The sequence below is a fragment of the Pelodiscus sinensis genome, chromosome 3 (assembly GCF_049634645.1).
Source record: "Pelodiscus sinensis isolate JC-2024 chromosome 3, ASM4963464v1, whole genome shotgun sequence".
Taxonomy (NCBI): Eukaryota; Metazoa; Chordata; order Testudines; family Trionychidae; genus Pelodiscus; species Pelodiscus sinensis.
The window spans coordinates 77,244,584-77,270,116 of NC_134713.1; the positions used below are offsets into that span (position 1 = coordinate 77,244,584).

The 25,533-nt window shown below is 42.6% G+C and overlaps 1 long non-coding RNA gene across 1 annotated transcript; it reads right to left on the minus strand.

The window, feature by feature from the left end:
- Nucleotides 1–934: 934 nt before the first annotated feature.
- Nucleotides 935–25,533, minus strand: LOC142827510 (uncharacterized). The gene is made up of 3 exons (XR_012902193.1): nt 25,500–25,533; nt 14,319–14,483; nt 935–1,118 (listed from the first exon to the last, which is right to left on the minus strand). It is a non-coding gene; the product is annotated as an uncharacterized LOC142827510 (long non-coding RNA).

A 25,533-nucleotide genomic window follows, 5' to 3' on the forward strand; every position in this document is an offset into this window, starting at 1 on the left:
AAAATATTGCATGTGGAATATTATCATGTAAGACTGGAAGCCATGAATAGGTGATTAGTCCCTCATGTTTGTAAAAAATATTTTTATGTTGGGTATGTGTGCTATGCTTTTCATATGCCATCATCTAGCTCCACCAAGTGTTGAAATTAATCTTTCTGCAGTGGGGGAAGAGGAGTAGATACTCTTTTTTTTCTAACCTAATTACTTATCAACCAGTCCATAATAGTACACTTCTTTAACCTCTAAAAAGATATTCAATATACATAAATCAAATGCATTATCCAGTATGCTTCCTTAATGCTTCAGCTAAAAATGTACTCTCTGCAATCTGTTCTACATTCTATAGGAATATGCAACAGAAAAACATGCCAGGAAAAACTAATGGCAGGAAAATAGTGAGCTAGGACTACTGGGTTCTAGTTGTGTTTGGACTTTGAGTGAACCATGGTTTTAGAAATATTGGTACCAGACTTCTGTAACTGATATACAATCAGGCTTTGCTGCTTCTTCCCCATCAAACTTTGGAGCCTGATTCACTCCTACATGCACCTACCCTCCCATAGAGATGCTTAGGGTACTTCCTTTGTGCCTGTAAAGAAGGCAATGCAATTCATAGCACCCATAGGTACTTCCTGAACTTTCTGGCCTTCCTTTTCAATTCACAAGACTCACATTGTCCACCACCTAAAGGAGCGAGTTATTTTGAATTAATATAATTAAACTTAAAAGGACAAAATAAGCATAAAACTCAGACTTCTTTCAAAATTCTTTTTACCTACTATTGTTACAAGTAACACCTTGTTCCCTGCCCTTGGAATCATCCAAGGAATAAGCCCAGACAAAGGGTGAACTAGAGCAGCACCGAGGCTTGTTTATTTGTACAGATTTGTAATGGTACAGCATTACTCACACACACATCACATTCTTGCTGGAAGTTTGGAGGCAGGCTGCAAGGGCAGAGAGAGGTTTTGTTTTCACAGGTGGCTCGGGCTGACTAGGCTATAGCTTCCTGGAGATCAGCCACAAGGTGACAAGTGTCCCTGGAGTCTCTTTGGATCCATGGGAAGGCTCTACTGTTTCCAGTCCAGTCCCGAGTTTGGCATGCTGTTACATCTTTTCTGAGGAGAGAGAACCCAACCTGACTGCCCATCACATTAATCAATTTATGCACTTTTCAAGATCCTTCCTCATGGCCGGGACAGATGAGAGTTTTGCGGGGCATGGGGCCTATTGAAGCGCGGGGCCCGGGGCAACCGCCCTGCTCGCCATGCCCTATATCCGCCACTGCTCATGGCCATATAAGGTAACATATGCTGTACTACCTTATGATTGGTGGTTTCTCATTCACAATTCTTCATGCACTTCATACATTGACAGGTTACAAATTCATAAGCATGAATACAATTGATTCTATTAAGACAATGTGGTTTTAGCAAGCATCTAACATTATGGGGATTTTTCACTACTCAGCATAACAGGAAACTGTTCAGACCGCAGCTACTGAGCATAACAGAAAACTGTTCAAATTGCATCTGAAAGGGCTATGCACCTCACATTTTCTATGACTGAAGGCTATCAGAGATAAGAAAAGAAGACATTTCTCTCTTCCCCCACAGTTTGTACACTTGGTGGCATTTTTGAATATACAGTAATTCCTCATTTAACACTATAGATGCATTTCTGAAAATGTTTGTGCTAAGTGAAAACATTCTATGCGGGGTCTATTTTCCCATTAAAATAATGGAAAAGGTGGGGGTTGCGTTTCAGGTGGTAGTGGTGGCAAAGTCAATTTTTTGTTGGTGCTCGGTTATCAACATCAACATTAGATCTCTAGCAACACAAGATATCTAGCAACATAAGTCACCATGGTTTGTTAAAACAAAGATAAACACGAGTGAGAGGAGGAGTACTGTGACTACGTGTATTCATCTGCTCATGCGTATTACCATTGTTTTCACCAACTTATACTGCCACACGAAGTAGTCCACCACTTGATTATTTTCATGTTATTTCAGGGACAGTTGTGTTATTTGAGAAATGTTCCCTAAAAAAAATTGTGCTATTGCGAAAACGTGTTAAGCAGGCACGTGTTAAACGAGTAATTACACTGCTCTACAGCCAAAATGCTTCTGAAATAAATGTAGTCAAATTTTACTAATTCTGGGTCACTGAGAATGAAAATGATGCTTAAAATTGTTGATGGGCTCTAGTTTTCAAGATATGCTATTAGGTCAGTATATGCGACCCTTGACTTGGGAATGGCGGAGGATAAGTGAGTTATAAAGGGAAGGGATCTCAATTTAAACCAGAAATGACTAAAATACATCTTTGACTGGATCTATGAATAAATCTATGACTGGGTTTGGACAGTTCTTGCTTTTTAGGCAAAACAATGAATGATGCAATCTGAAGCTGGTATTGGATCATACATGATATGAATTTCATCATGTTATTCCTAGAAGTCATGGATATTTTGCTGCATAATGGCAATGTTTTGCCATCAATTCCAGTTGGTCATGCAGTCCATATGAAGGAAACCTATGACAACATGAAACAACTTTTGAGGTGCATAAACTATGACCAACATCAGTGGCAGCTTTGTGGCGATTTGAAGGTTGTTGCTCTCTAGCTTGGTCTGCAGACTGGATACACAAAGTACTGCTGTTTTCTCTGCGAATGGGATAGTCGTGCAAGAGATTCCCACTACATCAAGATAGACTGGCCACTCCGACAGTCATTGGAGCCTGGTAGGAAAAGTGTTCAGCATCCACCACTTGTTGAATCAAGGAAGATTTTGTTACCACTCTTACACATCAAGCTGGGTATGATGAAGAACTTTGTCAAGGCCATGGACAAAACACAAGCAGCTTTCAAGTATCTCCATGGAAAATTTCCAAGGTTAAGTGAAGCGAAGATAAAGGAAGGTGTCTTTGTTGGTCCTCCGATTCGTGAACTTCTTCGAGATTATGCCTTTGACCATGCACTGCGTGGCAAGGAAAAGATGGCATGGAAAGCCTTCCAGTTAGTGGCAATAAATTTTCTCGGAAACAACAAGGCAGACAGCTACAGGTTGTTGGTGGAAAACCTTTTCAAGACATACAAAAGCCTTGGTTGCAACATGGCACTAAAGATACATTTTTTACATTCTCATCTAGATTTTTTTCCACTGAACTGCGGAGCAGTGAGCGACGAGCATGGTGAGCGATTTCACCAGGATTTTGCAACAATGGAGAAACGCTATCAGGGCAAATGGAGCCCATCAATACTTGCAGACTATTGCTGGACAGTGACAAGAGACGCTCCATTTAATGAATACAAGAGACAAGCCAAGAAGCGCCGAGTAGACACTGAATAGGACTAAACTATGTACATAATAGTTTTTTGCCTTTTGTTTCATAATAAATTTTATTTATATAACCCTTTTGCTGATTTTTAAAGTGTTACATAAACAGGACAGGTGAAATATTATTATGTAAAGCAACCATAAACACGTGAAAAGACCTAGGTTTACAATTTATTATTAAAACTCTACTATCTACACAATATACATAGATGTAAAATGTAAAAACTTAAATATCTTGGAAACAGTAGCCAATCAGTTGTTTTAATTGTCATATTTGAATTCAGCGCATCAAAATACATAATTAATAGCACATTTTATCTCTGAAACAGATGACTTCTAAAAAATTGTAGACCAGTGTTACTGTAATTAGAATTGTCTCAAAGTTCAACTGTATGGTACTGGCTCATCTCTAAAATTCATTGTGACATTTTTGGAAAGCTACAAGGAAGGCTATCCTACCCACAGTTGATGACTATGGTAAGTACAAATGCTGTTCACAACTGACCATCAGGCCCAAAACAAGCCACCGCTTGTGAAAAGTTTGTCTCAGATATTTGCCCTTTATTCCAAAATGCTTTTTAAATGTATTTTCTCTTTTCAATGTTTTGATGTCATTTAAAAGTGACATTTTTAAATAAAAAGGAATAGAATGAATTTTGCCAATAAGAATGATAAAATGGTTAACTTAAAGAATGGAGAAGGAATTTTGTTGAATATGTTGAGCATGTGCAAAAGGAACTAAGTTAAATTCAAAACAATTGTATTTAATGAATTTTTAAGAGTAGAAAAATAAAATTTCCTTATTATGCTTTTCTGAGCCTTTGTTATTTATAGGTTATTTTTATAATTGATTTTATATATATATAATTTCTTATACAGCCTCTCATGATAGTGTTCCAGTAGTGCATTGAGCCACATGACTATGACATCTCATGCATGTAGTTGGATCTCTCTCATTGTTTCCCCAGGGGAAGAGCTGTGTATGCAGTGGAGAATATTGTTTTAATAGTATTGTATTGCTTTTTAAAAGTACACATTGTTCTGTGTTTGTTAACAAAGGCAGGTAGAAGATATGTGCCACTTGGAGCAAAGAGCAGTGGAGTTTGTGCTGGGTCTTAGTTTTGGGGGGAGTTATTGTCCACCATATAGGACAATATTTTCAAAAGTGACTCTCTATATTGGATACTCTAGTTGGTATATGCCTGACTTACCAGATAAGGCCTGATTTTCAGAAATGCTACACACCAATAATTCTAAGTAGTCACTGAGTGTTACTGGTGCTCTGAAAATTGTCTGTTTATCCTTTAATTATATACTTACCACTCGTGGCAGGACTATGTCTATGATGATGGCTTTTCCTTTTCTTATTTTAAAAAAAGTTTTTTTCAAAAGTAATTTAAAAGAGCTGGTAAGACAGTTACAGAATAGGAGGGTTATATTACATCCCGACTTTTAATTGGCATTTGCCTGCAAGTATGATTAAGACCACAAGATGGCATAATCAGATCACTGAATAGAAGGTATGAATATTACTCATTTGCAACAGCTGGGAAGGAAATGACTTCCTTTACTAGACTGCAAACTGTGCAGACTAATCATGGCTCACTGGCCTATCCACCAGCCAGCTAACTGTTCTTATTGTAAGACATTTCTTCTTATTCCTAACTGGTGAGAAAAACTATGCTGGGGCCTTGATCTCTAGTTCAGGCTGCAAATGAAAGAAAACAAATATTTTGCATGTTGCTTGAGCATATTTCATTATTTCCTGCATGTACTGATTCTGTCTTGTAAGCACTATTCTCATGGTGACTATACTAGTATTGCAACAGGGGAAAGTGTATGCAAAAAACAGTAAGTATCTAGTAATGTGTGATATAGAAAAAGTATGCAGGTGAAATAAAGGAGAGTGTTCCCAGTGTCTCAAAAAGATACTTTAACACTGACATCAGCATTGTTTCTTGTTGCAGTCTAAGGCTATATGAAACAAGAAAAGACGAAGCCAAATGACTGTATTCAAAATCCTGAATTTTAGCATCTTTAATATTTTGCAAACTAAGAGTATATCTACACTGCAGGACATAGGCAAATTAAGACACCCAATTTCAACTATGTTAATTGTGTAGCTGGAGTCAAAGTAACTTAACTCAGCTTTTGGTGCTGTCTACACTGCAGGAAGTTGAAGGAAGAACACTTCCTTAGACTTCCCTTTCTCCTCATGAAAGCAGGATTACTGGTATCAACCAGAGTGCCCCTCTCACTTCGAACTAGCTGTCTTAACTAGACCGCTAATTCGAATTCTCAGTAGCCTCCCCAGGAATTGAAATTGGGGGGGGGGTGTTCGAATTTACAAGGGGAGGTATCAGGGCCGATGAGGGGTGACATCATGAAGGTGAAGGTGGGCTGTATGGCACCATAGTTCACAAAACTGGAGGGGTGTTGGGAAAATTCAGGGGGGATATACAACCCCATAGGGAGGGTGTAGGGATATCCCCGTGAATTCTGGAAGATTGACAGCGGCAGCTTCAATCTTCCTCTGTAGTGTAGACTACCCTAACTGTCATACACATCATTCCTCCAAGGCAGATATATAGTATTAGTTTTCTCATTTGCAAAATGGGATTAGATAGCTTGGCCAAAGGAGGGCATCATCATCAGAGCCAGGATTGGAATATAGCAGTCCCTTACCTCCAGAGCTGTGCTTCAATCCACTAGACCCGTGGTCACCAACCAGTCGATCACAATCAACTAGCTGATTGAGGGGGCATGGCCAGTCAATCACGAGGTGTTCCCAGCCCTCCTTGCTCTCTTTCTACCTCCAACGAGGAGCCCACACTCATGCTATAACCTCCTGCAAAAATGGAGTTAGCTCCAGCTTCCTGAGGCGTGGGGGTAGGAAGGAGAGTTCCGTGGTTGCGTGCTAGATCCGGCTTCTCAGGAAACACATGCACTGCTCCTCCCACCCCTACAACAGCTGGTGCACTTCCTGAAAAGCCGGATCTATGCAGCTGCGGGACTTCCCCCCAACACCACAGGAAGGAAGGAAAGCAGCACAGGGAAGGAAGGAAAGACAAGAAAGCGCATGCTCCTTCCTGCCCACAACAGCATGTGCACTTTCTTGTCTTCCCTTCCTTCCACGTGCTTGGGGGGAGGGGGGAGTTAAAATGGCAGCGCAGAATCCGGAGCAGCAGGATTTTTAAAAGGAGTTGCACGTGCGCTTCATCCAGCGCTGCCTACAGATTCTGTCCCAGAGAGCCTCATCCCTGGAAACCCCAAAGCTGTCCCTGCTCTCTCTCCCCTTGCTAGATACCCCCACCAGCACCCTGCTCTCTGGCCAGACCCCCACCAATACCCTGCCCCCTTCCCAGGCATCATCCAGCACCTTGTCCCCTGGCCAGACACCATACAGTAACCTGCCCCTCCCTGCTGGCCAGATGCCTACCCTAGCTTGATCCTGTACCCTATTTTCCATCCAGATTCTGCAGCCCTATCCCACTCACTGGCAGCCCTGTCCTGCACACTGAGTCCCTCATTTTGCACCCCACCTCTGAGTGTAGAGAGGCCCACAAATGCCACTAACCCTAGACCCCCAGAAGAGTTAATCTGGCCTGATGACTTGAACCTAAAGTCCGCCCTACTCTTTCCCCTCCTCCGTGGGGCTGAAGTGCCAGGGGAATAAGGTGTCTCAGTTGGGGCCACATCAGTGAGGCTTTGGGGGGGCTTGGAGGGTTTGGGTTTTTTTGCATCTCATTTACATGGTCCCCAACTGATTTTTCTGAACGTCAGTGGCCCTGACCCAAAACAGATTCTTCGCCCTTCCCATAAGTACAAACAATGCTGAAAAGTTGTGTTGGACATAATAATTTATTTTAAAATAAAACCTGACCCACAAGCACCCAACTGGGGCCAAACCTCCATCTGGCCGCAGCATCATAACACTCTTGGACCTCCCACAGACCCTAATCCTGAGCCCATCATTCACCTGAACCCCCTGCCCTCAGCCCCTCACATCCCCAAACTCTTGTAGCCCTACATCTCCAGTCTTATGCCACAACACTCCTGCACCAGCCACATACTGCAAATCTGTGTCCTGAGCCCATCATACTGCCAAACTCGCTGCCCTGAGCCCCTCAGCTACCCAACCCAAACTCCTGCACCCCCACATCCACAAGCCTGTGATTTGCTCAGTACCCCAACCCTCCACCTGGACCCCCAACGCTCTCCAGCCTGGAACCCCCCTCCCTGAGTCAGCATCCCCCTCCTCTTGCACCTAAATTCCCTCCCAGAGCTTGCACCTCTCACCACTTCCCACACCCAAATCCCTCATACCTACCCCAGAACCTGCACCTCCTGTCTCAACCCAGTGCAGGACTGGCCTTACAATGAGGCAAACTGAGGTGGCCGCCCCAGGTGCCAGACTGTGGGGAGGGGGGCCCCACTAGGACCCAGGGTGTAGAAAATTGTGTCTGCTGCTGGTGCAGCGAGGGGGATTGGGGTGTCATTTGAGCTCCCCGGCTCAGGTGCCAAAATTCTGTGGGCCAGCCCTAACCCAGTGAGAGCAAGTAAGGGCTGGAGACAGCAAATGATGGATAGGAGGGGAATGGAGAGGGCAGGATCTCAAGGAAGGGGCGGGGTCTTGGGGAAGGGAAGGGGTAGCTCTTGGCTTGCCCTGACATTTAAAAAGTGAACTTGGGTGTAAAAAGGTTGGAGACCACTGCACTAGACCCTACTGGTTTTCATAACAGTGCCCTCTTGCTCCTTGTGAATTTTATGTCAGCACAGGAGATGGCTCAGCAATAGAATATGCAGGTTGACACTGCTGCAAGTTGACGTGAGTTTCTCTCAAAAATTTGGCCATGGGTTTACGGACCCTCTGCAGTGATCAGTTTATACTTTCAAATTTATCCTTGGAAAGAAAAGGAACAGAAATTTATTTTAAAAACAGATTTGCCTTGACTTCATTATACTCAGTCCTAGAAATGTCAGGAATCTATTGTTCTGAGTGAGAAGGGAAAAGGCTGTTATGAACAGATTAATACGTATTAGGCCCAATTATTTTCATAGAACTAATAACGTACGAGGCATCTCCTAGTTAGATTTTTAAACAAGAATTGAGCGTTCCAAAGCCAACTTGGGTATTTAACCACAGAGCCCCCAATGTCATTAATGCAAGTGCAGTGGCTAAATCCCTTAGTCAGCTATGAAAACTTCAACAAAGGTCCTTGACCTGATATGTCTACAATCTAAATAAGGCCTATCCAGGGGAGAAGTGTTTCAGGGATCACAAAGGCACCACTCAATTTGCTGAAAGGATAATGCAGACTCCAGGGAAAAGATAATACTAGGAGAGTGAAAAGCAGGCATGCAAGGGAAAATTATATAGATGCCCTGAGAGAGAAATGAAAATAGCTAACATGAGTATTTGAGTGAACAGGGAAACATGACTTTGTGTGTGTATTTTGTATAAATAAATAAAATTACCCAATAATATACCTGATTTAAATAATCAATATCTGAGTCTAATATAAATGATGCTGCAAAGCCCTGGGTACAGGTTGAACTTCTATACTCTGGCATCCTTAGGATCTGATTGGTGCCAAACCAAAGAAATTGCCAAACCACATGAGGGTCAATATTGTCCAGCAGCATTACCAACACTTCCATGGCTTACTGGGCTCTTAGAAGACATTTAAGTTTAAATCAGCACAGAACACTGTGGCTGTTTCTAGATTACATCCCTTTTCTCAAAAAAAGGGATGTAAATTAGACCCTTCGAAATTGCAAATGAAGCCAGAATTTAAATTTCCTGCACTTCATTTACATAATGGCGACCGTGGTTTATTTCAAAACGAGGCTTTTTGAAAGAAAAACAGCAGTTTAGATGGGGATCGATCGAAAATAAACCCTTTTTTGATCGATCCCCATCTAAACTGCCATTTTTCTTTCAAAAAGCCCCGTTTTGAAAAAAACCCACAGCCATCATTATGCAAATGAAGCACGGGAAATTTAAATCCCGGCTTCATTTGCAATTTCGAAGTGTCTAATTTACATCCCTTTTTCGAGAAAAGGGATGTAATCTAGAGGCAGCCTGAGAGCCAGGAATGGTGGCTATAAACAAACTCTATGGAACTGTGGGCAACTTGGCCACACCCATGATAAGTGGACATCCACCTAACTAAAATCATGCTGAACCATGGATATTGCCGGACCAGAGAGTGTTGGACTAGAGAGGTTCAACTTGTATTGGCTAACTGCTCACCCAAAAGGGAAAACAAAACCAAATTTTTAGCCTGCGCGTGCACACACAAACACAGTTTGTAGCCCTAACTTACGAAAAACAAAACAGGTGAAAGTACTGTATTCTCAAACTGGTGCATTCTCAAACTAGTCTTTTGTACCTCTGTGGCTTGCACACAAAGAAAGGAACCTTTGGGAGTTTTTCAAACCAAATTCTGAAAAAAATTCTCCATGATTAAGAAATATAAACACACAAAATATATATAAGGATCATATAGTGAAATGAATGTTGCTGGAAACCCTTACTCATAGGCAGAATCTGCTGCAACAGAGGTCTAATACTGGTAAAACTTTTTTTAAAAGGCAGGACTAAAAAACATGTAAAAGGTAAAGCAGCTGCAATATTTTTGCAGGCAAGAAAGATGATTGGTCAATATATCAAAGGAGATAAGGAAAACACAACCCATGATGTGAAGCCAGAGCCCTCTTTATAGGTAGTCTTTGAAAAAAATAAGGAATCCAACCCTGCAAAAAACCGAGACTGAACATCAGACAATACTAAATTGTGTTAAAAGAATAAACAGGCACATTAACATAACAAGCCAATGGATTTTAAGATAATTAATTTCCCAGAAAAATAGCTGCATTGCTGGGGTAACCAGATTGGCAAGGACAAGGAACACAAACTAGTATACCAAGAGATGACGAGATTCGCTACAAACTTGGTTGTCTAAGAAAGTAGGTTTTACTTTAACAATGTCTGTCTGCTGGATTCTGTGTCATTATGCAAATAGTTCTACAATAATGATTACTAGTGGTCTGAGATCTGGAGGGCTTTCCACATCACTCAAAACTGATGGGGACCTAACAGTGCTGGGCCAAAAACTAGGTGCAAGTCAGATGGGCTGAGCTACCATTCCTCAATGATAAACTGATTCCTTAGTGCTACATCATCATAAAAAGTGACTGAAACTGTGAACATCATGCAGAAAGAAAACAGAGCATTGAGTGTTGAGGGGGAGAATAAGCTACGCAATTTGTGTAGTTCAAATTGCATAGCTTATTTTGAGCTATGGGTAAAGTCTAGACACATCCCAAAAGGGAAAGGAAGATGTTTTATCACCCATAGGAAAACTTTACCTACCTGCAAAAGCGGCGAGGAGTCCTGTGGCACCTTATAGACTAACTGAAGTTTACCTACCTGGAAATTAGAGATGGGCTCTACTACAGGGATGAATTCCAAATCAAAATGTCCTCTGTGCTTAGGCAGATTTCAGATTCATGGTTTTAGTTCAATTCTAAATCTAGAAATAGGCATTCATGGAATTCCAGATTTGAATGTCCCATAAAGAAGTGTCCCATTACAGAATTGAGACCACTCTCTACTGAAGATTCATACAGATCAACATATAAGAATGGCAGCCACCCTAGGACCCTGGCTTCCCTGAGCCGTCTCAACATTTGCTCAGTTATGTCAGTTTTGAGGACTGTAATTGATTTGGTGATTGTCTCCTTACTGTTTGGTTTTATTAAAAGCAATTAGTTGCAGCTCCAGTGGGCACAGCCACAGGAGTGCATGTCTCCCCGCTGAGGCAGGTTGTCCTGTACAAGTTGCAGCAGATTTCAGCATCCTCCTTAAAGGGTGCCTAGAGGACTGCCCCAGGCCCTTTCACCTGCCTCGTGATACTCTTTTCTGTATGATTTTTTGAGAGACAATCCCATTCCAGGCACATTTCATTTTCTTGGCACATCCAAACCATTTCCTTGCTTTTTAAATTATCATAAGAGGAAGCTGTTTACAAATTTGGAGGTCCTAGCTCTTACCATTTAGGAGGAGTTCTTGAACAGACGGATACACAGTCAGACAGACAAACTCTCTCAAATATAGAATTGAAGATGTAATCCCTAATTATTTAGAGGGGAAAGCAGGGGGCACTAGAGCCCCAAATTGTTTATGCCTATGAATAGTACAAGTATATTCGGTTTAAGAGTAGAAGGAAAGGAAAGATACAAAGTTCTTAGGCAAATTAGAGTACAGGCTGTTCCAAGTCACTAGAAGATTACCTAAGATCAATGCAAAGGGAAACCACTCATATTTCAACATAGAAAATAAGGGAACTCATATCTTAGACAAAGGTTGTACTAGGAAACAGATGACGACAGTGACAATGGGGGAGCATGGAGCTACCAGTTGGGCTGCTAAGCATGGTGCCTTTTACTCTCAGTCCAATAAAATGAAAGACTCTGAAGCCAATTGGCACATGATTTGGGCAAGATCCCTAAAGCACTAAACAAATAGATGCAACATAGGAACTTTGGATACATTTCTGTCAGTGTTTGGCCTTCATGCTTATTGTTTTCTTTCATTTTCTTCTAAGGAGAGCTTTTCCATAGAGTTTAAGATTAAAAGGGACCAATATATTATGCATTTGCATATTATAGGCTCTTATATTTCATCTACTTGCTTCTGAGTAAATCATAACTCATGTTGTATTAAACTCCCCTGCAGTGGGGAGCCAGCACTGGCACTCCAGCTATGTGGGGGAATTCTGAGGCTGGAGCGCCAGCACTAACTCTTCGCTGCCAGGCAATGGGAGCCCCAAGCCTTGTGGACCCAATCCAGGCAAGCCGGGGCCAGATCCAGCCTGCGGGTTTTGTCTGACAGGGGGAGTAAGTGGCTCTGCCTGCTACAGGGAAGCGCTCCTGGCAGGCACCATTCTATGTCACTCCCACTGGCCAAATTACACCCAATGTAGCACAGGGTGGTGCCTTTATGGAGCACTTCCCTCAATGGTGGGGAGTGAGGTGAATATAATTGTTTTTCTGGTTCTCAGTTGGGGTCCACATCTGTGAGGGTTTTTTTTTCCCTCCCCATTTGGGGGCCAGATCAGTGAAGGGTTTTTTTTCCTTTTTATGTGTGGCCCCTGACTGATTTTTCTGTAGGCCTGTGGCTCATGAGCCAAAAAAGGATTCCTCGCCCCTGGATTAAAGCATCTCTCCCATTCTTGCTTTGGTAGTTCATTCCTTTAATAGTCTGTTCCAGTAGTTAATCACCCTCCCTATTAAAAATGTGCCTAATGTCTATTTGAATTTGTCTGACCATTGGTTCTTGTCTGGCCTTTACTTAGGGTTGCCTCAGCCCAGAGCCCTCTCCCATGTGCAGACTCCTGCCTAAAGCCTGCACCGGAAACACTAGACATTACATCACAATCTACATTACATCTTATTTAGAAAATACTGGACATTTATATTTTCTCAGTTTGTTTCCTGAACAGAAAACTCAAATACCGGACTGTCCAGTTCAAAACCAGACACCTGACAATCCTCTCTCTACTCTGCTAGATTAGAGAGCCCTATAGTGTCTGCTATTTTCTTCCCATGAGGATACTTGTACACAACCATGCAGAATTCAGGTCTTTGTAACTTATTAAGAGTGTCTTGTATGCTAATAAAAGGTATCCAGTTCTTGTAAATACACCTTCCAATGATACTCTTAATACTTTCATAGCTAGTTGTCTTTCTGTTATTCTATGGCATACTTCCTCTTGAAGAGACCAAGCACCTCATGCGCGTATGCCCAACACAAGAGTTTGGGACTCGCTATCTACACACACAAAAGGGGGAGGGATAGCTCAGTGGTTTGAGTATTGGCCTGCTAAACCCAGGGTTATGAGTTCAATCCTTGTGGAGGCCATTTAGGAATTTCAGGCAAAAATTTGTCAGGGATGGTACTTGGTCCTGCTGTGAAGGCAGGGGACTAGACTTGATGACTTTTCAAGGTCCCTTCCAGCTCTAGGAGGCAGGCAATCTCCATTCATTTAATTTTTAATGTATGAGAAATACAAAGTCTCCCCCCCTTACATAAGTTATATAAGATGCTTCCTTTCTTGAAAGGAACAGAATAACTACACTGAAAATGTAGCACTTTGTTGTTAGATGGTAATAGTGACAATAAGTTATGATCATAATGAGTTAGAAATACCTGTTAACAGAACTTTGACAATCACTAATAGCAAACCTTGTATCCTTTCAAGAGCCACTAATTCAGGGTTCCTCTGCTTGAAGTGCAATAAGTTGACTTCACTGTATAAATCCTTTAATAAAGTAAATCAGTTTTCTATTATTTTTAAGCCTCACAATATGGACCAATATGACATTTCCTGTCTGGATCTACCACCTACCTATGATCTAGCTTTAACCACTAAAATAAGTCAGCAAAAGCTACAATTAGGTACATACAGCAAAGCTTATTTTAATCTAGTTATATCCAGTTATTGGGTAGGTTATTCATTTTAGACCCAAATATATTTGTATCTCAGGGGCAAGGTTGTGCCTGTACAGCACAATATAAATTAAACTTTCTAATCTCAACAAAATGTGCAGGATTTTCAGATCCATTCTACACACAGGAGACATCTGAAAAATCCAGAGTTGAATTCAAATCCCAAAGACACCACTGCTTCCAATTTCAGGAACTAAGGGGAGAGTATTCTGAGACAAAACATCTCAGACACATCTGACCAATAAATACTGGATTGGATTTTTTAAAATGAGTTTTTTATTTTTATTGTCATATAAAAATATATTTACATCTGCTCCAAGCCTCTCTCTCTCCCTTCCCTCAGATGTTTTACTTTCCTGATGTACTAATTTCTCTGTAAATTAGTGACATAAAATGCTGAATCACAAACCCAAAGCTTAAAAAAAGAAGCAATTCATACACCGAAGGTATGTATCTTACCTCATTTCAGGCTTCCCTGTCTGCTCTTTGATATCATTTTTCTTATTCTGCGCCTCTGTTTAAAGGACATTTCATACAACTGATTGTTGACTATGGTAGTTCAAAGATCTTTTCTCAGAGGAGAGGGTCCAGGCAATGCAAGAGAAGCTATTTCCAAAACCAGTCCTGCAGCAAAAATTCAGTCAGAGTAATATTTTTCAATCCACTCTGGAAATCAATATTCATCATCATACCAGCATTCCATGGGCTGGGAACTACTGCAATAATGAAGTATTGCTGTCATCTATAGCTATGAAAAATCATGATTCTACATATTTTTGTTAGTCTTTAAGGCCACATCTAAAACTACAGATAAAATTGAAGCAGCTGCAATCTATCTTCCAGGATTGAATTAGCAGGTCTAGTGAAGACATGCTAATTCAAACTGAGAGGGCACTCCCGCTGATGCCAGTAATCCTGCTTCTACAAAGATTAAGGGAAGTCAAAGAGAGAGTGTGCTCGGCACTAAAATTTGAGTTAAAATAGTTTGACTTAAGCTATGCAATTAACATAGCTGAAGTTGCATGTCTTAATTCAAACTTATCCCCTAATGTAGACCAGGGCTAAGGTGCCATAGGACTGACTACTCATTGCCTTGAAACTCAAGGTATCTTATTTTCAAACCAATCAGGTCAAGTACTGTATCATTAGCACTGAATCTGTTTGTTTCTCAACCTTCACATTATTTTAATATAGTTTGTTTCCTAATAGGATATGTTGCATGTCCCATAAATACTATATTTAAGAATGCTTTTGTTGATATGTGTACCATGTTTCCAAAGATTTCCCATTTTATGGGCTTTTGTGTGTTGTCAGTTTCATTGATTCAGGGATGTCCCCTTTTTTCCAACTGATTGGTATCGGCAGTAATCTGAAACAGATTTGGTAACCCTATAGCATTAAATCATGCTTTATGACCCTTTATTCCAGATTCAAAAGACTGCATTAGTTGATACATACTATTGCACCAGAGACATTGAATACACACTGAAAAGTATAGGTTGGCACCCTCTGGACCTGACTAGTGCTGAACCAGTGAATCTGCCAAACCACAGGAGGTCAATATTGTCTAGCAGCATTACCAACACTTCTACTACTTACTGGGCTCTTAGAAGACATTTATGGGTAAATTAGAGCTAAATAACAGCACAGAACACTGAGTGCCAAAACTGGTGACCATGAACAATCTTTATAGGACTGCAGAAAACTTGGTCACACCCATGATAAGTGGATATGCGGCTAACTAAAATCATGTCAGGCCACAAATGTTGCCAGACCAGAGTGCCAGAGAGGTTCAACCTGTAATACATGATTCCATGTGGTGTTAACTTTTAAAAGTGATGCACTACTATTTCAAAACAATTTGTGTTTAATTTCCCAATTCAAAGGCTTTGAATAGATTTTCTAACACATGGACATAGACACACACACTTCAGTTCTCTCCAGCAGAGAAATTGGATGAATTAATAGATTTCGCAGTCAAATGGTATCTTTGGTCAGCTAGTTAGCAAGGATGCCATTAGCCTAGACAGTTAATTTCTTCTTCCTTTTACTCAAAAGCAGCTTGTCATCATTACTGCAGACACAGGACATAAAGACTCGCAAGTAAATTGAATAGCATACGTTCCTCCTTAATCCGGTTGTAATTGAACATACGTCAATCCCGAACTACACTCTCACCCCACTTTTTCACTCTACTTTGCCAGGGGAAAATTCCATTTTGAAAAAACAAGTCTTTGGAATAATTCATCACTTACATATTTTAGATTCATTTGTATATATGAACTATTAAATGGGGCTATTTAAAAACGGAATCTTTCTTGAAGAGACCTGTTCCCTGTGTATTTAGCAGGAAGAAGTTGCTGTCAGATTTTACTTTTTATTCCTGTTAGCCTTTCAGACCTAAAATAGCTGAGAGTGAGCTGGATTATAGTTCATTTTTGTGCATAAACTATTGTTTACTCAATTGAAAGCAATAAGATTGCAGAGGTATCAATGAAAGCATAATGTAGTCTGCAGAACCTTTATGACTGATAATACAGAAGAAGGGAAACAAAAACACACACACACACCTACCTCTTTCTCCCCCCTACTTCTAAATTAAGCACATTTCTAGTGGAAGTAACAGAGATACAAAGCACATAAAATAAATTAATAGATTGCAAAGCAAAAATGGTCACTTTGATAATCTAGTCCAGAGGCTCTCAAAGTGTTGGCTGTGGACCACTGGAGGTCCATGACCATCTTGCAGGTGGCACACGAGGTCACCCCTCCCTTCCACAGCAGGGAGCCTGCGCTAGTGCTCCAGCCCTCAATCCCCCATGAGGTTGGAGCACCAGTACCAGCTTTCTGCTGTGGGGAGGAGGAGCCTCATGGCTGGATCCAGCTTGCAGGGGAAGGAAGTGGCTCCATTCACTGCTGCTCCCCATTCTCCTGGCTGGGGGAGGGGAAGGGGACAGCAGCGCAGGAAACCATTTGCCTGGAGGCTTTCCCCACTGCTCCAGTTGGCCAGAATCACAGCCAGGGAGCAGTGGGGGATGGTGCCTGGGAACAGTGGGAGGTGTGGAGCCTGGTAAGCACCCCCATCCTCCTCATGTACCCATTTTGTCATCAGGGGTGGTTGGCTGGAAGTCCACGGAAAGGTCTGCATTGAGCGGGGTGGGCTGTGAGCCAAAAAATTTGAGAACTGATCTAATCTGACTTCCTATAAAACACAGGCCACAAAACTTCCTTAAAATAATCCCTACAGCAGATCTCTTAGCACAACATCCAATCTTGATGGAGAATCCACTATGATTTTTGGTAAACTATTCTAATGATTAAATTACTCTTGTCAGTAACAAAATTTCACCTTATTTCCAATCTGAAATTCTCAAGTTCAGTGGTTTTCAACTTTTTTTTTTATTTAAGGACCCCCAAAACATTGGAAAGGGAGACAGACCTCTTTAGAAATATTAAACAGTTTGCAGACTCCCCCCCCCCCCCATAGGTCTGTGTATCATACATTGAAAACTACTGGTCTAGTTTCAACTACCAGTCATTGGATTGTATTAGAACTTTATTTGCTAAATTGAAGGGTCCACTATTAAATATTTGTTCTCCATTTGGTTACCACTTAATCTTATCTAAGATAAACAGAATAAGTTCTTTGAGTCATGTTTTCTAATCATTCTTGAGGTTCTTCTCTGGACCATTCCCAATTTATCAACATTCTCTTTGAATTGTAAGCACCAGAACTGGAGATGGTATTCCAGCACCAGTTGCACCATTGTCAAATATACAGGAAAAATAACTTCTACTCAAAGTTTTGCTTATACATCTCAGGATTACATTAGTTCTTTGACCAGGGAGAGTTCATGTTCAGCTGGTTATCCATCATAATCCCCAAGTCTTTTTCAGTCATTGCTAACAAGTATAGAGTCCTCCATCCTGTAAAGATGGCCTACAATTTTTGTTCCTAGATTATACATTTATATTTAAATGTATTAAAATGCATATTGTTTCTTTGCACTCAGTTTACCAAGTGAGCCAGATAGCTGTTTCAGTGACCTGTCCTCTTCTTTCAGAATAATCAGAATTTGATTTCAGTTGAAAAGATCAAGATATTCATATCTATGAGCCTGATCATGTTTCCATTATTTTCGTGGAAGACTCTCATTCACTTCAGTGGGAACTCAGTTGGGACGTATAAGAACAACAGATTTGCTTTATAAAAACTTAAAAAAAACAACAAATAGTCTTGCAGCACCTTAGAGACTAACAAAAAACATGAGCTTTCGTGGGCCACTTCTTCAGATGAACTCAGAGCCCTAATCCTCTCTCTATATTTCAATGGTCAGAAATTAAAGTTTAACTTCTCCCCACATTAAATATAATTATCCTTTCAACATATATCAGAGAACTTACAACTGTTTTAATAACACCGCAAAGAACTAATATTATAATTTCAAAACAAGCCCTGAGCATAACTAAATGAAATATACAGTATACAATGAAGTATGTCTTAAGTGACTACACAAGGCACAAGCAAGCAAGAGAGGTCTTCATTCAAATGCTAAACATAAATATACAAGAAACTCTGAGAAAATCTTTAAAACTGCCAGTTGAAAGCGATCTTTAGGCAAATTTCCTGTACTTATTAGCACAGAATAATTTTTGCTGTTACTATCACTGGAAATGTAACAAATCTTGTGAAGTAATTTATATAAAGAGAAGGTACCGTGTCCCCTTCAAATGGAGACTTTTGTTTGGCCGCTTATGTTTAGACAGTGTTAAAAGTCTCTCCTTTGAAGGATGAGGGATTTTTTTTCTGCACGGGTTTCAATGAGACCAAGAGATGTGGTGGATTCAACATCACTTGCAGTGTTTAAATCCAGATGGGATGTCTAAAAGATAAGCTTTATCTTAATCAATAGTTATAGAGCTTTATGCAGGAATTACAGCATAGAAATTCTATGGCTTTTCTTATACCGGAGGAGAGACTAGATGATTATAGCAGCCTCTTCTGGTCTTAAAATCTGAGACATTTAAAATCCCCTTCATAATTTAAACTCTCATTCTCAGTGTGCCAGCTGTATAGTGGCCATAACAATGACCAGTCTCTTTTCATCTTGATCATTATCTATTTTTTCTTTTTTTGTGGCACCTTCATTAGCTAATTCCAGCAGTATTGCTACCCCCTCAGCTAGAGCATTGCTATAAGCACATCCCACTTGGAACAGGAACAGTCACAAGAGTGAAATGCCTACAAGCTGCATATAAAACTATTTTAAAACATAATACATGTTCAATCTATATATATACACACCCACACACCACACACAGTTTAAAAAAAGGTGAAAGGATGCATCTGTAACTAAACAACAGAGTAAAAGAGACAGAGGCAAAAAGGCATCCTTTAAAAATTGGAAGTCATATACAGGCAGTCCCCAGGTTACGTACAAGATAGGGACTGTAGGTTTGTTCTTAAGTTGAATTTGTATGTAAGTCGGAACTGGTACATATTGTAGGGGAAACTCTAGCCAAACATTTCTCCAGAACTCAGTTTTATTCTCCCACACCTCACTTCCCTCAGTCCTTTATTCTCAAGCTGAGGTGTCTGCTGAGAAAAGCTGCTCCACATCTCCCTGGTCTGCTGGGGGGGGGGGGCGCTAGCTCCTCATCTCCCTGGTCTGCTGGGGGGGGGGGGGGGGTCGCTAGCTTCGCGTCTCCCTGGTCTGCTGGGGGGAAGCAGCTAGTGCGGGGTTGCCTCACCCCGTTTGTAAGTAGGGATCCGATGTAAGTCGGATCCATGTAACCCGGGGACTGCCTGTACTGTGGTAGGGTGACTGGCCAGAAGGGTTAAAGCAGGCAGGAGGGAGCGTATACATAGCCCTGGCCAATTAGGGAGAGGCTTTAAGTAGCCAATAAGGGTGCAGCTTGCTGGGGCAGCCCTGTATAAAAGATGCTACTCAAATGGGGGCACAGGCTCTAGGCAGGAGTAGAAAGTGAACAGTTGTGTCCTGACCAGAGTGGGTGCAGGCCTGGTTCCCTCAGAGAAGGCACCTTTGATAGAGAAGTACTGGGCAGGCTCAGGGGACCTAGAGAGGGAGGCTTCAGCCTAATACCTTCCAGGTTGCTGGCCTTGCTTCAAGGGCCAGGAGGATGCAAAGGATCAATGGAAAGTGGCCCAGGGAACTAGTGGCAGTAAAGGGTAGTAGAGGAGGGCAGGACAAGGCTACTGCTAAAGGGTCCCAGGGTTGGGACCCAGAGTAGTGACTGGGCCTGGGTCTCCCCCTTGCCGCTTGCATCACACCTTGTCATCAAGGCATGACTGATACAAACTGGGGTTTGCCCCTGAGGTAAGGTTGGAGGCCCAGTGACTCAGGACTGCTGATAACCCCCAGAAGGGGGTGAGAAATCATTGCAATGGATACTGCCAGAGAGCAGTGTCTTGAAGATGCTGCGGTCGAGGAGCAATGCAGGTCCAGACTAGAAGCATAGAGCATGGATGGGGGAGACACCAGCCCAAAGTAGGCAGCCTGTTGATGAAAGGACTAATTCCTCAAAGCTACCAGCAGGAGGCCCCCCACAGGAGAGAGTCCCACCCCATGACACCTACTAACCAATAAATATAAACAAGAACTTAAATACTGGCAACCCAAGTATAAAAATACAATTAGGCAGGACAAAAAAGAATGTGAAGAGCAAATAGGAAGAGACAGAAAAACTAACAGAAATTTTTAAAGTACATCAGAAGCAGTAAGCTAGCCAGTCATGGGACACTGGATGATCAAGGTGCTAAAGGAGAACTCAAGGAAGGTCAATGAAGAGAAGCTATATGAACTCTTTCCATTGGTTTCATTGCAAAGATATGAGGGAGGTTTGTCCACCTGAGCCATTCTTTTGAAGTGACAAGTCTGAGGATTCTCCCAGATTGAGGTGTTAATAGAGGAAGTTTTGGAACAAATTGGTAAATTAAACAGTAATAAATCACCACAATCAACCAGTCACCCAACAGTTGTGAAGAAACACAGTGGTTCTGCAATTTCATATTGTAGCATAATCTGTATCAGATCTGGAGGCGAGATAATGTAATACTGATTTTTTTTAAAAGGCTCCGGAGGTGATCCTGGCAATTACAGGTGAGTAATCATAACTTCAGTACCAGGTAAACTGGTTGAAGCTGTAGTAAAGAACAGAATTATTAGACACAGATGAACATGATTTTTTGGGGAAGAGTCATCAATTTTTTGAAGGCAAATCATGCCTTACCACTCTATTAGATTTGATGATGTCAACAAATAAGTGTGCAAGGTTGGTTCAGTGACTATAGTAGTACTTGGACTTCCAGAAAGCCTCTGACAAGTTCATATACCAAAGGCTTGTAGGCAAACTAAGCAGTCATGGGATAAAAGGAAAGATCCTCTCCTGAACCACTAATTGGTTAAAAGATAAGAAATAAAGAGTAGGAGCAATTGGTCGATTTTCATAGTGGAAAGTGGTAAATAGCAGTGTCTTCTATGAAACCACACTGGGACAAAAGCTACTTTTCACATTCATAAATTATCTGGAAAATGGATTAACAATGCAGTGGCAACATTTGCTGATGATTCAAAATTACTCAAGATAGTTAAGTCCAAAGAACACTGAAAAGTGTTACAAAGGGATCTCACACAAGCAGATGACTGGGCAACAAATGGCTGATGAAATTCAATGTTGATAAAGTAATGCACACTGAAAAAATCTCAATTATATATAGAAAATGATGGGGTCTAAATTAGCTTTTACCACTCAGAGATCTTGGCATCATTATGGATAGTTCTCTGAAAAGATCGGCTCGCTATGCAGCAGCAGTCTAACGCACTAACCGAATATTAGGAACCATTACAAAAGGGACAGATAACAAGATAAGAAAATATCATAATGCTCTTATATGAATCCATGTTATGCCCACCCCTTGAATATTGTGTGCAATTATGGGCACCCTATCTCAAAAAAGATATTTTAAATGGAAGAAGAACAGAGAAGGGGAAGACAAATGATTAAGGGTGATGATTAACAGTGTGGAACAGCTTTCATATGAGGAGAGATTAAAAAGATGGAAACTGCTCATTTTCCAAAAGACATGACTAAGTAGGAATGACAAAAGTCTATAGGTGTTGTGAAAGCCAAAATTAATTGGATTTCAAGTAGCTAACTTCATGGAGAACAGGTCCATCAATGATTATTAGCCAAGATGATCAGTATGCAATACCATGTTCTGGGTGTCCCTATACCTCTATCAAAGGTTAGGACTGGATACTAGGAGATGGCACACACAAACTTGCCCTGTTTATGCCCTCTAAAATCTGGCACAAAGCACTATCAGAATACAGTAGAACACGGGTTCCCAAACTTTTTTACATGGGGACCAGTAAATCCATTTGGAGGACTTGTAATATTCATTTGCATATTCATTAAGCACATTATGAATATTCAAATAAGTTGCTTCTGGTCCTCCCAAAGGCCCCTAGTGCCAGCGTTAGCAAAGCTTTTGATACGGTAACCCACAATATTCTTGCCAGCAAGTTAAGGGAGTATGGATTGGATAAATGGACTGTAAGATGGACAAAAACTGGCAGGAACAGGGTTTCCCAAAATTTTTACTTTAGTTGGAACCCATATTTTTTCAGTACTGTTTTTTGCAGCCCAAAAATATAAACACATATTAAAAAAAAGAATGAAAAATTAATTAAATTTTCACTGTTTCACCTGGCTGCATCCTCCGCCCAGGCCGGGCCAGGGCTTGGGGGACGTGGCCCCGCACAGGCACTCTGGGAGGCGGGAGCAGGAGCAGATTGGGGGTAAGGTATCTGGCTAGGAGGGAGGGTGCAAGGAGCGAAAGGTTGCCAGGTGTCCAGTTTTGTTCTGGACAGCCCAGTATTTGAGGCTTCTGTCTGGGAAACAAATTGAGAAAATATCAGACATATAAAATGTCTGGTATTTTCTCATTAGGTAAGTTTTATTATTATTAGGTGTATCAGTTTATAGATGTGAACTGCCTGGCTAGTATATGTGCTCAGGCTGGTCAGTGTGTCTACCAGCCAGACAGTTCGCAACTACTCGAGGCGAAGGGGGGGCAAAATGGAATCCCTGGGGCCAGACTCATTCGTGCTTTGCTCCCCCTTGCTGCCCCTCCAGCCAGCCCCACTTCCCCAACCCCCCCCCCCCGGCCTGCTGTTTCTCCCCCACTTCCCCTTCCGATCTCCCGTCCAGCTCCGCTGCTCCCATCCAGCCCTGCTTCCTGTGGCCAGTTCTCCCCAGCCAGCCCTGCTACTCCCTACCTTGCGCCTGCTGGCCAGCCCTGCTTCCGCTGGCCCCCCAGCCAGACCCACTGCTCCCCCTGACTCCCTCACAGTTGGTCGGTTCTCCTCCTGATCTCTCCCGGCCAGCCCCGTTGCCCCAGTCCAGCCCTGCTTCCAGTGGACAGTTCTCCCCTCCTCCTCCTCCTCATGATCTCCCCCGGCCAGCCTCCTCCCTCCTGGCCATCTCTGCTTCTGCCAGCTGGTTCCCCCCACCCATCTCCTCAGCCAGCCCTACTGCCCCAGTCCAGCCCTGCTTCCGGTGGCCAATTCTCCCCTTCTCCTTCTCCCAACCTCCCCTACCCAGCCCCACTGCCCCCAACCTTCCCACCCATCCCTGCTTCCCGGCCGCCAGTTTCCCCCACACTTCCTCCCGGCCTGCCTCCTCCTCATCTGAGATTAAGTGTGTCCAGCATTTTTTCTGAACTCATCTGGTAACCCTAGCTACACCTCTGCCAGGAGCCTAGAACATCTGGCTGCATCCTCCGCCCAGTGCAGCCGAGGGCTTGCGGGACACGGCGCCACACGGGCACTCCAGGAGCTCGGAACACCCGGGCAGCCATACTGAGGCCCGGTATTTTTTTTCTCACAGCCTGGTAGCGGGCCACGGTCTATAGTTTGGGAAACGCTGCAGTAGAACCTCACCAATATAAATACCTCAGGCTTGGACATTGTAACTCTGAAATGCTCACAACTCTGAACTTTAGGGTTGTTCTTTCAAAAGCTTACTGCTGAATATTGATTTAATACAGCTTCAAAACTTGACTATGCAGAAGAAAAATGCTACTTTCCCCATTTTAAATATTACATTTAACATAGAACTGTACTGTTCTTCCCCTTGTTTTTAACTCTCTGCTGCCGCTTGGTTGTGTAATGTGGCAAATGATTGGTCCAGTTCTGGTGTTCATAATTCTGAAGTTCTACTCAAAGGTGAAAGTAAGTTGGTGTGCAGTTGATCCAGCAAGAACTGACTTAGCTGTGGCAAAGTTATCAGAAAGTTATTTAAAGAGCTGGCAGGGACCTGGGTTACAATAGGAGAGTATCTGAAAATTTTTAAATTAGTTTCACCGCTGTTTCTATTGTACTAGGATTAATGACCCAGTATAGCTATTCTTATGGTCTTTATAAGAAATAGGCATATGTACGGATGTGCAAGCTGACTTGCAACAACTGAAGAGAGGCACGACTGGTGTGTAGTGCTGACAGACAGAATGAACGAGACCTCTGCAGTTTAGTGCATGAGCCTCTACATCTTGAACTAAAAGCGAGCTAGCTCTCAGGTAAGTAGAGCAAACACACTAGCTGTGTCTACACTGGCATGAATTTCCGGAAATGCTTAAAATGGAATACTATTCTGTTTTCAGTTTTTCCGGAAAAGGAGCGTCTACATTGGCAGGCGGCTTTTCCGGAAAAGCCCTTTTTCCGGAAAAGCGTCTGTGGCCAATGTAGACACGCTTTTCCAGAAAAGAGCCCCGATCGTCATTTTCGCGATCGGGGCTTTTTTCCGGAAAAGACCACTGGGCTGTCTACACTGGCCCTTTTCCGGAACAGTGTTCCGGAATAAGGATTTATGCCTGAGCGGGAGCAGAATAGTTTTTCCGGAATAGTGGCTGATTTTGTACAGTAGAGCATCGTTGCTTTTCCAGAAATTCAAGGGCCAGTGTAGACAGCTCGCAGCTTATTCCAGAAAAGCGGCTGATTTTCCGGAATAAGTGGCCCAGTGTAGACACAGCCACTGTTTCTCCCTGTAAGTGGTCTAAGTACCATTATATGGGATAGTGAGCCACACCCAGTAGGTGTGTAGGTTACATGTGCATCCCACCAGGTTAGCTGAACATTCCCAACAGGGTGGGCAACCTCTCTCAACACACAACTGGACATCCTGCCTCTTCCCGGAGTTGCATCCCTCCTTCCTGGCTCTCCCCCAACCTCACTCACTCATTTTCACCAGTCTGGAGCAGGGAAATGGGGGCGCAGGCTCTAGGCAGGAGTCCGCGCATGTTAGGGGGCTCAGGGCTGAGGCAAGGAGTTGGGACACAAGACAGGCAGGGCGCTAGCTCTGGACAGCAATTCCTGGGAAGCAGCTGGCTCCTAGGCATGGGGGCAGCCCGAGGGACGCTGCCCCCCCCAGGCCCGTCCCTGCCACTCGCACTGCTCGCAGTTCGCAACCAATAGGGGCGGCGCTTCAGACAGGGCGGGCAGCCCACACAGCCCGTCCCCACCCCGCGCCTAGGAGCCGGAGACACGCGCCAGCCATTTCCCTGGGGCACTGGGCGCTAGGTGGGGGCCTGGGCAGCTCAGGGGCAAACCAGACACGTACCAAGTGAGCCAGGGGGCGCCTCCGGAAACCAGAC